Source organism: Desmodus rotundus, chromosome 1 (genome assembly GCF_022682495.2).
Source record: "Desmodus rotundus isolate HL8 chromosome 1, HLdesRot8A.1, whole genome shotgun sequence".
NCBI lineage: Eukaryota > Metazoa > Chordata > Mammalia > Chiroptera > Phyllostomidae > Desmodus > Desmodus rotundus.
Window position 1 is genome coordinate 120,674,154 of NC_071387.1, and position 14,093 is coordinate 120,688,246.

The window sequence follows — 14,093 nt, forward strand, 5'->3', positions numbered from 1 at the left end:
AAAATAATGCTGGGAAAGAGATGGAAGACATGTGCTAGATCCTTTCACAGAAGTGGAAACGAAAGCTCGGGGAAGCTGAGCAACTTGTCCAAGGTTTCCCCGCTAGTCAGTGGGCAGAGAGGACTTGGACCCAAGTGACTGTTGTTCCAACAAGGAAGATCCCCCAGTGGAGCAGAGGAAATAAACACAGCCTTTGTAAGAGGACACCCTATTTTGGACATGCTCACTTTTCACCATAAACCTCCTTTACTAACCAAGGACACTCACAGGGGAGTCAGGTAAGCTGAAGACTGGAGACCGCTGGGTTCTGCCCTGGGAGGTTCTGCCATCCCCAGAGGCACAGCTGGTGAGCCGACCTGCTGTGACCTGTCTGAGGCCATTGAGCCAGACAGCCAGGAGGCCCACACTCTAATTACAGTATAAACGGGGGCAGGAGATGGCACCTGGGCAGGTTATGTGAGATCTTGTGGCCAGTTTAATGTACTATCTGCTGTCAGATTTACTTACAAAAAACTGAATTTTAATCTAAAGTTGCAGATTGCAGGCACAGAATTTATGGTATTGACTCTTGGCCTTCAGCACAAAATAGAGCAGCATTAAACATTCTTCTGGCATCAATTTGATCATTATTTTTTTCTTCTGCTGCTTAAAAGGCACTTGTAATCCACCTGCTGGGCACCAGTGGAGCGCTTCCTCTAGAATGCTTGGGCTCCACCAGAGTAGAATACCCTAGTCCGCCAGGCTTAGAAAAGATTATTGAAGCTATTTCTGGTATGGATGCCAGCATCACTTATGAAATGGCTGCGAGGATTTAGTCTCAGTTGAGGAATGCTAAACACCAAGCACAGTGGATCAACGAGGGTATATGTTCAAGAGCTCACTTAATTGTCAAATACCAGAGTCATTAATTTTCCAGACCACCCCTGGTTCCTGGAAATGAGGGCTGGACCCGCCATGTTTCTGTCGACGCGGCTCCCAGGAGCCAGGGACTGTCTGAGATGCCAGCGTCCTCACAGAGTTTACAGAAGGCACGCACTGGGATGTGCCCAGCAGAGCGCAGACCTGTGTGCGGGGCTTACCACCGCCACTGCCCGCCACGTGAAACCCCGGCTGCGGGGCATTAGTGCTGTGTGCGTATCCAGTTTATGACTCTATCGCTTTTTCATTTGTGGCTTCTCATTAGTATTTTAATCAGCATTAAAATATTTATATTAAGTTTCAAAAGCTATTTTGTGGAGACAGTTCTTTGTAAGTAGGAGCAATAATAACACTGAAGACTGAATTACTCAGAACATTCCAGGTGTAGATTTTTTTTTGTTTAATATCTTTCCAGGGTACCTTCCCACACTTTACCTCTCTCTCCATGGCCTCGTGCTGGGCAAATGGCCCGAAGGAAGTAAATGGTGTGCCCACACGGTCCCCTTCATAGAGAACTACAAACTGAACTTGACACAGAGGTCAGGGAAAGACTGAGGAGAAGAGAACCGCTGCCCTTGTATAAAATTCTACTAGTGTTTGTCCATATAGCTTTCCGGCACAATTGCTCTTTGAAGAGCTAAGCTGGTATACTGCCCACCATCCTGAAAACTTCTGTTGACAACCTTTCCAGTCCATACCTTTTAACAGGCCGGTGACTTTGGACCTTTAGACGAAGTTTCAAAGCATTGTATTGTAAATGAAAATTCTGGCAATCTCATAATTATCCATTATGGCATATATATTTAATTCAACACTATTAAAGGTTAATGCCTAAGTAGCAAAACTGGTCACAGAATAGAGAAGGAATGGAGTGTTCAAACATCTCCGTGCATTAAACTTCAAACTTTACTATAGTACAGTTGAATGACTAAACGCCTACAGCATTTGAATATTGTTTTGGATTATGTAAAAGGCATTGCTAAAGTACCTCTTAGGCTTAATTTTTATTACTTGCATTAAAGGAACAGCTAATTACCACATGACAATATAATGACTCTAGCGTGTTTGGGCTGGAGACCAAAACAACGACTTTCGGCATGCCAAACCCCAACCTGCATGTTAATCTAGGGGAAATCATAGCTTTTTTGTCTCGTTAATGATTTCCAATGCCATTTAAACCCCACACAAGTATTGTTAGGCCTTATTCTGAATGTCACAAGCCTCCGATCTCAGCAGCTCAATTAAGGAATTGTCTGGGGGAGGCGAGGGAACACACCCATACGTGGAACAGGAACACACAAAACCCTCAACCTGTCTCCCTGCCTCCTCCAACTCAACATGCTTTATTGCCAGTTCCGTCCACACAATGGGACAGACCTGCAATGTGCTTTCAAATCACCTAATCTCTAATTCCTGAAACACTCTTTGAGGCACTATAGAGGCTCTATGTGACATAGGACTCAAAGAGCATAATTACTACAAACAACACGGTCACTCTGCATCTTCTCCTAAGTACCTGTAACATTATCTCATTATTTCCAGCCTTCACGGTCAGGGTTGGGGGAGGGGGCTCCACAACATGTCTGGTGCTGGCTTCTTACTCAAGGGGCCGGGGGTTGGAGAGAAGTTGGCCAGACAAACAGGTATGCAAAATTCTTATGAAGACTTCTGCTTCCTGAACTATCAGCCAACTAAATCATCCTCTCTTCAAGTCCTAATTTAACAAGTTAAGCACCTCTCTGCTCTGGGTAAGGCCCAAGTGAGGCACTGGGATGAACATGCAGCCACGTCAGCTGGGACCAGCTTCACAGTAGAGATAAACCATATTCACAAACAACAAGAGTGAAACAAGTTGGGCCACGCAGATCAGATGAGTGGAAGACCACTCCCGGATAGAGAAACTGGGGAAAGCAGATTGTTTTCTAAAGAGGGGACAGTTTAGACCCATGGAGACGGTGGGTCTAAACTGTCCATGTGGAAGCCAGGGGAAAAGGAGCAGGGAAGAGCCAGGCGCAGTTCAGTCTATTGCTCGCTGGTGCCCAAGGACACGTTCTATGGCACCAGGACTGCCTAGGTGCTGGGGGGACACGCAGCAGATCACAACAAAACCTTGTTTTCACAGACTTCACATTCTGAAGTGAGGGAGGCAGACAAAAAGCAGAACCACATAAAATAGAAGTCTTTTAAGTACTGCCAAACACGAAAGAGAAAACGGGTGTGGAGAAGTGGAATGGGTGCTGGAGATGACTGTCAGGGAGGGCCTCCCGGAGGAGGTGACGACTAGGCCTGGGATCCGAAGGGTGAGGAGGAGAGACTGCAAAAGTTCCTGGCGGAGAAACAGCACTGCAAAGGCCCAGGGCTGGGTGCCAACGTGGCGTATTCCAGGCCGAGGGAGAAGCCAGGAAGGCTGCAACAAAAGGAAGGGAGGTGGCAAAGCCCACGAGGTCAGGGAGGGAGGCTGTACTCAGGATTTAAACACAAATACGAGCACAATTAAGGAAAGAAATAGAATATACAAAGAAGAATAAGACAGAATTCTAGAGCTGAAAGTAATTGGTCTGAGGTACCTTGCTGTGCAGTAGGTAGCACATTGGTCGCATAAAAATACAATGTTGAAGAAAGCCGAAGGACGGAGTTTGGATTCAATTCAATTCTGCTCTTTTGTTTGTTTGTTTGTTTTTCTCCTCACCCGAGGACATTTTTTTTTTCCATTGCTTTTGAGGGGAGGAAGGGAGAGAGAGAAGCATAGATCGGCCACCTCCGGTGTGCGCCCACACCTGGTATTGTAAGTGACTGCACCGGAGGTCACACATACCTGTGCCCTGGCTGGGGATGGAGCCTGCAATTCAGGCGTGTGCCCTGAGTGAGAACTGAACCCGCATCCCAACGCTCCAACCAACTGAGCCACGCTGGCCAGGGCCAATTCTACTCTTGATGGGAAAAGCCTTCAGAGACTAGGACTGTTGCAAGACAGGGCACTGGGGAATGAAGGAAAAAACCTGCAATTATTTGAACCATAAACAGGTGTGTTAGTTTTCTAGTTGCAAAGTATTTAAGAGTTTTAAGCTTAAGGATGAGTTATACAATTTTCTTTTAAAAAGTTAAGTGTTCCAAATTAGCTGCTCTGTTCTGTGACAGCAGATGGCTATCAGCCATATGTTGTCTGGCAAACATTAAAAAAAATAAACACAATCTATGTCTTTGAAGTCAATGTGACGTTTTAATACTTAGTGGGAAAAATACTACTACTTGAAAGAAACTCATTTATAGCGACAGCATTCTAAAAGTGGGTGTTTGGAAACGTCCCCATCATTATATAAACTTATAGGCAAAGACAACATCCTACAAAACGTCTCAATGCGTTTTATCATATGAGAGAGAGAGTACAGCATAATGGTTTAGAGTGTGGGGCTGACTGCATGTGTTCGAATTGCAGCTCTGCCATTTAACTGGTTGTGCACCTTAGACAAGTTACTTAATATTGAATTACTAAGATAATATGTGTATGCACTTAGAAAACTGCCAGGCATGGAGTTAACACTCAGTAAATGTTACCTTAAATCTGTTTATTGCTCTGGGTAATATGGTCACTTTAACCGATGCTTGATTCTTCCAATCCATGAACACAAACTATCTTTCCATTTCATTGTATCTTTTTCAGTCTCTTTTAATAATCCTTTGTAGTCTTCAGCATGCAGGTCCTTCATTTCCTTTTTTAAGTTTATTTCTAGGCATTTTATTTGATGCGATCCCCATCAAAATCCCAAATGTCATTTTTTAAAGAAATATAACAAAAAATCAGCAGATTTGTATGGAACCACAAAAGACCCCGAATAGCCAAAGCAATCCCGAGAAAAAAAGAACAAAGCCGAAGGCGCCATACTACCTGACTTCAAATCACACTACAGAGCTACAATAATCAAAACAGCATGACCCCAGCAGAAAAACAGATACACAGACCAATGGAATAGAACTGAGAGTGCAGAAATAAAACCACGTGTATATGGGCAAGTAATTTTTGACAAAGGAGTCAAAAACACACAATGGAGAAAAGAAAGCCTCTTCAACAAATGGTGCTGGGAAAATTGGAATGTTGTATGCAAAAGAATGAAACTAGATTATAGTTTGTCTCCATGTACAAAAATCAACTGAAAATGAATCAAAGACCTAAATATAAGGTACGAAGCAATAAATTACACGGAAGAAAACACAGCTACTAAACTTATGGCCCGTGGTCACGGAGAACATTTTATGAACCTGACCCCAAAGGCAAGGGAAGTAAAGGCAAAAATAAGCAAATGGGACTATATCAAACTAAAAGGCTCCTTCTGCACAGTAAAAGAAACCATCGACACAACGAAAAGGCAACCAACTGAATGCTATTTGCAAACAACAGCTCCAACAAGGGGCAAATATCCAAAATATAGAAAGAACTCATACAAATCAACACCAGACAAATAAACAAACAATCCTATAGATACGTGGGTGTTCCACTTCACAGCTACTAGAGAAATGCAAGTCACAACTACCATGAGATGCCACCTCACACCTGTCAGAATGACTATTCCCAACAAGACAGGGAGTAAGTGTTGGTGAGGTTGTGGAGAAGAAGGAACGCTTGGTCACTGCTGGTGGGAACGTAAACTGGTACGGCCACCATGGAAAACAGTATGGAGGTTCCTCGAGAATAGAGTTACCATGTGACCCAGCTATCCCTTTTCTGGGTATCTACCCAAAAACCTCACAAACATTTATTTGCATATGTGCACCCCTATGTTCACGGCATTATTCCCAGTGGCCAAGACACGGAGACAGCCACAGTGTCCCTTGACAGACGCTTAGACAAAGCAGATGGGGTTCACGTATAAAATGGAACACCACTCAGCTGTAAGAAAAGATGAAATATTAACATTTGTGACAACATGGATAGACCTTAAGAACACTACGCTAAGTTAAATAAGTCAGTCAGAAAAGGCCAAGAACTGTATGACTTCGCTCCTATGTGGGACATAAACTAAAACTCGCAGACACAAACAACAGCATGGCGGTTACCAGAGAGAAGGGGGGCGGGGAGGGAGAAGTGAGGGGAAGGGGGGTCAAATATATGGTGGCGGAAGATGATTTGACTTTGGGTAGTGGGAAATAAAAAAAAAGTTACCTATTGTCAATCGACTCAAAACTGATATACTTGCCAAAAGGATTTTCAAACTATTTGTTATGAATATAAAAAATACAGTTATTGTCTTATTAGTTAGCAAGAAAAATAGAATGTCAGGAAAAATCAGAATTTACTAGCTGAATTTCAATAAATATTGTACCATCCTATAACTGGTACACAGGTTTCGAAAGTATAAATCATCTTTTTGTAACGCGAGCCAATGATGCACTGCTTTTGTTTAGATCTATGTATCTCTGTGATTTATCTTTTCCAGCCATTTATGACAGCCCCTAAAACCAAGAATAAAAATAACAACACTGGGAGACTTCTGCTTGTGGGCATGACAAATTAGCTGGTACTGGACTTGCCCTCCAGTCATGAACAACTAGAATACTAGGCCAACTATATGAGACAGCCATTCACAGTTACGGACAATTGGCAGAGCAAGATGGGGATCTCTGGAGCAGGAAAACAAGTGAGGTGAGCCCTAGGTCCACCCCGACTTTCTGCCAGGGGGCACTTTCCAGAATGTAGCACAAGAAGGACGAACCCAAGCACAGTGTGGTCTTCCTGCATTAAGAAGATGGAGATCAGAAAATTGGGAGGCTGAGGTCTCTGGAATTTGTAGGGCTGAGCACTGGAAAAAGGAAAGATATGCAGAGAAAGAGCTAGAGAAATCTGCTGGAGAGTAATTAGAGTCTGTTGCTGAAACATAAGGTACACAGGTATGCATGGGCTGAAACTCCCAGAGGCTGGGCAAAGAACTACAGGGAAGCCTAAGTAAACAATCCCAGAGTTCACAGAAGGTTAAGAGACTTCTGAGCTGCAACCAGCCACAGTGGAGAGATTTATTTAACAGCCAGGATATTTAGTAGAAGCACCAGAAGGGCGGTACCAGAATGGAGGTCTACACTAGTCCTAAAGTAAAGGCTACTCCAGACCCAGCACCTAAACCTTAACAATAAGCATGGAATGATCAGGCTGATCTGCAAGTAATTTAACTGGTGGGCAAAACAAACTTCAACACTCTTCAGAAAGACAACAAAATCCAGTTAGTAATTACAATGTCCAATATCCAATCAAAAATTGCTACACATGCAAAGAAGCAGGATAATGGGCGGGACGGGGAATCAGTTAATAAAAACAAAACCAGAAGTGACATGAGATAATGAGAGTAGCTGACAAAGTTAAAAACAGTTATAAGCATACTCAAGGATTCAAAGAAAGGCACAAACACAGCAAGGAAAGAAGATATAAAGAAGAATCTAATGGAATTCTAGAGCTTAAAATACAGTATCTGAAATGAAAAAATTCCCTAGACTGGCTTAACAGCAGATTAGACACTATGAAAGAAAAATCAGTGAACTTGAAGAGACGGTCATAGAAACTGTCTGAACAGAGGCATAGAGAAGAGGCTGGAAAAAAGTTACTAGAACCTAAGCCACTTGTGAAACAACATCAAGCAATTCAACATACATGTTCTAGAAAGACACTAGGGGTATATCTGGGGAAACAGTGGCTAAATTTCCAAATTTGGTGAAAAGCTACAAACCTAAATATCCAAAAACCTCAGTAAAATCCAAGCAGGATATACATAAAGGACATAATAAGCAAAGTTAAATTGCTGAAAACAAGAATGAAAAAAACCCCTTAAAACCCTAAAAGCCAGAGAAAAGAAGAATCATTATACAATATAGAGGAAAAAAGATTAACTGGAGACCTGCCATAGAGAAAAACCAATACAAAAAATACCAACATAGAATTTTATACCCAACAAAATAGTAACCTTCCAATATCAGTGAGGCAGAAATTTGTTTTTGTTTGTTTCAGATGAAGGAAAGCTGGCAGAATTCATTGCCAGTGTACCCACACTGTAAGACATTTTAAAGGAAGTGTTGTAGAATTATGGAAACCTGGATCTACACAAAGGAATAAAAAACATCCAAATGGTAAATATAGGGGTAAAAATAAAATACTATTTTTCTCATTATAAATTTCATTAAAAGACAATTGACTATTTAAAAGCAAAAACAGTACAATGTATTGAAGTGTTAAAACATGTAGAAGTAAAATGAATAATAACACACAAAGGATAAAGGGAGAAAATGAAAATGTATAACACTCTTATATTACATGTGAAGTAGTATATTATTATTTGAAGGTACAGTGCGATAAATTAAAGATGCTTAATGTAAACCTTAAAGTAACCACTAAGAAAATAAAACAAAGAGTTATATAGCTAATAAGACAAGTGGGGAGATAAAATAAGATCATAAAAAATAATCAGAATAAAGCAGGAAAAATATAACAAAAAACAGGTAAGACAAATAAGAAACAAACCCATCTACATAATTATATTAAATGTAAAATATCTAACATTCCACTTCAAAGGCAGACTGTCAGACTGAATTAGAAGACAAGACACGGCTATCTACGAGAAATACAACTTGAACACGACAACAAAGGCCTGTTACCAGTAAGAGGACAGAAAGAGGTACAATATGAAGACACTACGAGAGGACGCTGGCGTGCCTATGTTGCAGTGAGACGAAGGAGGCCTCGGGCGAGGAATATTCTAAGGAATGAAGCACATCTCTGTTTAACCTAGAAGCTTCAATCCCCAAAAAGACGTACCATTCTTACAAGTATATACACTCCAAAATAAGCTTCAACAACCATGAATTAAACACTAACAGAGCTGAAAGAAGGAAAAGAAAAAGTTCACAATAATACAATAAAGATTTCAAAACTCTGTTCTCTCTGATTAATAGTACAGTTAGATTGACAAGCTAGATCTAAAATTTACATACAAACTCAACTAGCCGAAACAATTTTGAGAAACAAGAGCAGAGACAAAAGATGTGCAGTACCTGATTTCAAGACTGATTAGACAGCGAGAGGAAACCACACACACTCGCGTGCACCGTCCATTAATTTTCCCACCAAACTTGACCCTTACCTTATACCACACAGCAAAATTAACTCCAACTGTGTCACAGGCCTAAAGGTAAAAGATAACACCATACAACTTCACTAAAAAACACAGGGGAAAAAATTTACGACCTTGGGCTTCTCAATAATTTCTTAGAACATAAAAAGGAAGAACCCCCCCAAAAGAAAAAAAAACAATAAATTTAACTTTTAAAAATAAAAAAAAACTCCTGCTCTTCAAATGACAACAAACTGGAAGAAAATATTTGCAAGATATCCCATTAAAAGATGGGTAACAGATTTAAACAGACACTTTCTATGTGAAGATCTATAAATGACCAAAAAGCACATGAAAAAATATCCAGCATCATCAGTCATCAGGAAAATGCAAATTAAAATCGTGACAAAATATGCTTCACATTCCCTAGAAAGTCTAAAATGGAAAAGACTGACACCACTGAACGACAGACGGCGCAGGGGAAGCAGAACTCTCGCGTGCCCTTGGGGGAGGGTAAGTGACACAAGCGCCTCGGAAACCAGCCTGGCAGCTTCTTGTCAAGCTGAACCTGCACCCGGCCCAGGCCCCAGCGGTGCTGGTACTGGGCATTTACCTGAGAAAAATGAAAACTGTGTCCCTGAATGCTTATAGTGGGTTTATGCATAACGGCCACAAAGGAAGCAACCCAAATGCCCATCAACGGGTGGGTGGGTAAGCAACTTATTACACACCCACACCGTGGGATGCCATTCTTCAATAGGAGGGGCCATGATACCAGCAACGAGACGAGTCCCCGGCACACTCTGCTGAGGGACAGAAGCCAGACACAAAGACTCCTTTTATGTGACACTCCAGAAACGACGAACCTCATCTCCAGTGATGGAATGCGTATCAGTGGCTGCTGGCGTTGGGGATCATAAGGGAACTTTTGAGGTGATAGAAACATTCTATATCTTGATTGTGAAGGTGGCCATTGTACCAAATTATACACCTAAAGTGGGTGTATTTTATTATATGTAAATTATGCCTCAATAAAGTTGATTTTGAAATATAGTATTTTAGCGAGTTTTTTGTATTCTAATAAAATATAAAGTTCAAGTCCTTTTTATTTTTCATCATACCCTTTAATTCTAACTATCTATTGTTAGTATGACTTAAATGTATTAAATACACACTGTAATTACACATGTGTATCAGATAGGAAGGAAAGAAGGAAGGGATGACATATTAGGGTTATAAATTGAAAATTCTTCACTGTTGGGGTATATGAGTAAAAGCAGTTTGCAGACCACTGACTTAGACCCACTTGGCTGCTGTGGAAAGGGTGGACAGGAGGCTGTGGAGTGAAGGTGGTGGGCTGGTGAGGTGAGAGGTGATGGAGGTTTGGATGAGGGAGGTGGTGGTGGATGAGGATGTGGTGGAATTTGGGATACAGTGGGGAGGCTGGTCAATAGGACTTACTGATGTACTGGCTATAAGGTGCGAGGGAGAGGAATTCAGGCGGACCCCTGAATTCCCTTGTGGCCTGAGCCACTGCATGAATGGTGGTGCCATTTACCTTCCCGGGAAGGCTTGGGGGAAATCAACTGTTCTCCTGTTAGGCATTGGAGAGCCTAACAGACGTGAGAAGTCACCTAGTGGAGAATGTAGTGGAGGACCAAAGCTGAAGAGTCCTGCAGAGGTGGAGCGGTAGCCATGGAAATCTGAGGAGGAGGAGCATGACCGGGTGGGGGGTGGGTTTAGCAGCATGATTGGCTCTCAGGGACTGTGGCTATGATGGGGAGTAGAGAGCTGGCCAGTGGCTGGAAGATGTCATCCTCGTCTGACCACATGGATGTTCTTTATAAAATACACGCAGTGTGGGGACCAGAGTGGGGAGAAAATTTGAAGTGGACAGTGGGCATAAGGTTGGGGCCAGTCTATGCAGTGTAGACTTTATGTAAACTAAGTTACTGTGGCCCTCCTGGTACTTGGGTACGTTTTGTTCTGGATTCCCTGGGTCACTATCACACACTGATAAACCCACTGTCTTGGTGCAGAGGACACTGCTGACTTCATACAGAGCCACAGGGGCTGAAAAGAAGGGCTTCGGATTAGGTGGATGATTGGGTGGGGCTACGGTGTACCGGGAGGGGCTGGGGAGGCTGGTGTGTTGGAGAGAAGGCCAGGCCAGTGGTGAACTGCTTTTCCATATACTGTGAGAACTGAGAATACCAGCCTCACAAACCCCGAGGCCACGTTTGTACACAGGGCTCTGCAGGCTGTGGGGCTGTCCCCTGCCATCAGCCAGAGGTTGAATGAGTTCCATCCCTGTGATGACATCACAGTACGGCAGACACTACTTTTTGCCAGGGCACTCTAGGCTAATGTAATCATACGATTACATAATTAACCCAGCTGTCTCATTAAGAAAATCAACTGGAATTCAGAGCATAATTAGTCATACAGCAATTAGCATGCTGATGAGCAACTGATGAAAAGCTGTCTAGATATCAAGTGTGCCAGGACCACCCCAGTTATGGCAAAGTGGGATAGAGGCGACACACTGCCCCACGCAAGCAAACCAAGGATTCCCTGCATCTTGGCCGGTTGGTTCTCACGCTGCAGCCGTGTGTCGAGGGGCAGAGGGAGAGTCGTAAAGACAGGGCAGCGTGCAAAAACGGGGACAAGCAATTCAGACACCCATCCTGTCACATTTGCCTTTCTTTAAAACGTTTATAGCTATTTCCTCAGCTTGCAGACACACGGTGCACAAAACGGAGAGGCTGGTCAGGCCCCATATTTGTGTTAACCTGGTCAAGGAGGGTGAGAAAAGTGGCCCGCTTGTCTGGGTTCCAGTGTTGGGTAGAGCATAGCGTCCGTGTCCCCTGGTGCCTGAGGCTCCTTGGGAGCTGCTCAGTCCCACAGCCAGGGAGGAGACTGCAGGGCATCTGCGAGCCATACATAGCCTTCGTTCTGAGGCTGCAGCCCTGGTCCCACCTCGGTCCCGTTAAGATGCTGGTGGTTGATTCTTAGAATGAAAATGTTTCATGAAGGTAAACTGAGAATGTGTAAAGGGAATCCTGCCATCTGGGCACCTGAGGTTACAGAGTTCGCTCTGGAGGGGCCCGGGCATTGGCTCCTCTGCCAACGCCAGGAGGCCTACAACACGTGGACCAGGACAGCCTTTCCGGATCCAGTGGAGAAGCCATATTTCTACAGCCTTCAAAAATGCCACCAAGTGGCCTGTCGATGAAAACCTTGGTATGAGAAGCAAGGGTATGTCCAGCCAAATCCTAAGCTTTTTGACATTTTTTTCCAGGCGTCTGGCTATGGGATCCTGGAATGGAGGACAGGCAGGGAAGAAGAAAGGAGAATGGAAAGACAGTGTTTTCTAATTGTAACCAATAAGGGTGCCCTCACTTGAAACCAGCATGAGGAGTACAAGGTCTGATCACTATTTTATTCTTAGGGAGGAGCATTAGAAAGCAGTTCTTGCCCCGATCGGTGTGGCTCAGTTGGTTGGGTGTCCTCCCACACAGCAGAAGGTCACCGACTCGGTTCTGGTCAGGACACATGCCTGGGTTGTGGTTTGGTCCCAGGTTGGGGTGCGTGCAAGAGGCAACTGGTTGATGTGTCTTTTCCTCTTTCTCCCTCCCTTCCCCTCTCTCTATGAGTAAATAAATAAATAAATACATAAATCTTTTTTCTTTTTTTAAAAAGGTAGTTCTCAAAACTGATGACCCACTTTATTTCTGGATTCTCAAACACCAGGCCGATGGGGTGTTCACCAGGAGAGAAGGCTTTCCTAAACCAAACTGCCACGTGGCCCCAGGAGCACCTCAGAGCAGGTGCGTGCCCGGAACTCCGGAGTGGGTCCTGAAATGGGTGCTCTACACAACGGGCCCTCTTCAGCCAGCTAACTTCCAGGAAAGGTAACACCTGCTACCTACGACTGCAGGCTGCTTGCTCTGCGGACACAGAGTGAGAGAAGTCAGTCACGAAACACTGAGTTTAGCTGTGTTGCATGAACCGATGAGTATTTTATACTCCTGCTCATGTGCTTCCTAAGATGTAAATCTTAAAATGAACTCTTCTGGGCACTGCCTTTGTGTTCGAAGAGTTTGTGTCTGCAGGAGAAACACCCCATCTTTGTAGGGAGTGAAAGCTGATTCTCTTTCTATGGGGCCACAGACAGAGGCACGGAGAACTTGCAAAGCAGTTCTTTGGTGAGCTCTGCAACCAAAGCAGGGTTCTGCAATACCAGGGCACAGGTGGTAACTCCACCAACTGTCTCTTTTTCTCCTTCCTAGGAACTTAAAAAGAAAATACCAATAATGAGATATTTCTGGGACAAAAAAGTCACAGTGGGCTTTCATAGAAATTATTAAGTGTAGCCAAATACTCAAATGACCACTGTTTGACTTATCTGTAATCCATTAATAAGGGCTATTCAGAAACTAAGAGTGCAAGCTTTTTACTGATTTAAGCTCCCCTCCCATGGTGGTTGAAATAAATGCATGCTCATTGTGAAAAATCTGAAAAGTATCAAGAAGGAGCAAGAGCAAGGCACCCACGCGAGGTTAACTCTGGCGCATTAGGCATGCCATCCCAGCTGTGCTCGGGGCACAGTAAAATTCCAGCTATGCAAGGGCCTTTACGAGGAAGTCATTCCAGAATATTTCCAGCTATCTGAGGGGGTCACATTTAAAGAGCAGAGATATTTATTTCTTGTTTCATTGCAGTAAGGGATGGAGGCTGCCTATTTAACCTGTTAAATTATGGAATATTTTCTCAAAAGTACAGTAGAGTCTCCCAACAGCCAAACAGAAACCACCTCAGGGAGGCCCGCGGCCAAATCTCAACTGCACTCGTATCTTACGTGCACAGTCCAGGGCCTGGTACACAACGGACTTCAGGCAAGTGCTGGCCGAGGGGATTGGTGAAAATGACTCAGCAACACACCTGAACCTTTTCTTGCACACCTGGCATCACTGTTGTTCACAGATAATCCCTGAACTCTCGCTCTTACCCACAAATATAGATGCCAGTGCAGAAGGACACTGGCCTGCTGGTTAGAGGAACTCCCCTTTGGGGGCCTGGCCCAGG

At 43.6% G+C, this 14,093-nt stretch overlaps 1 protein-coding gene across 10 annotated transcripts in view; it reads right to left on the reverse strand.

Moving 5' to 3' along the window:
- Positions 1-14,093, reverse strand: part of CUX1 (cut like homeobox 1) — a 366,222-nt gene that overhangs the window by 145,216 nt on the left and 206,913 nt on the right. The window lies entirely within an intron of this gene.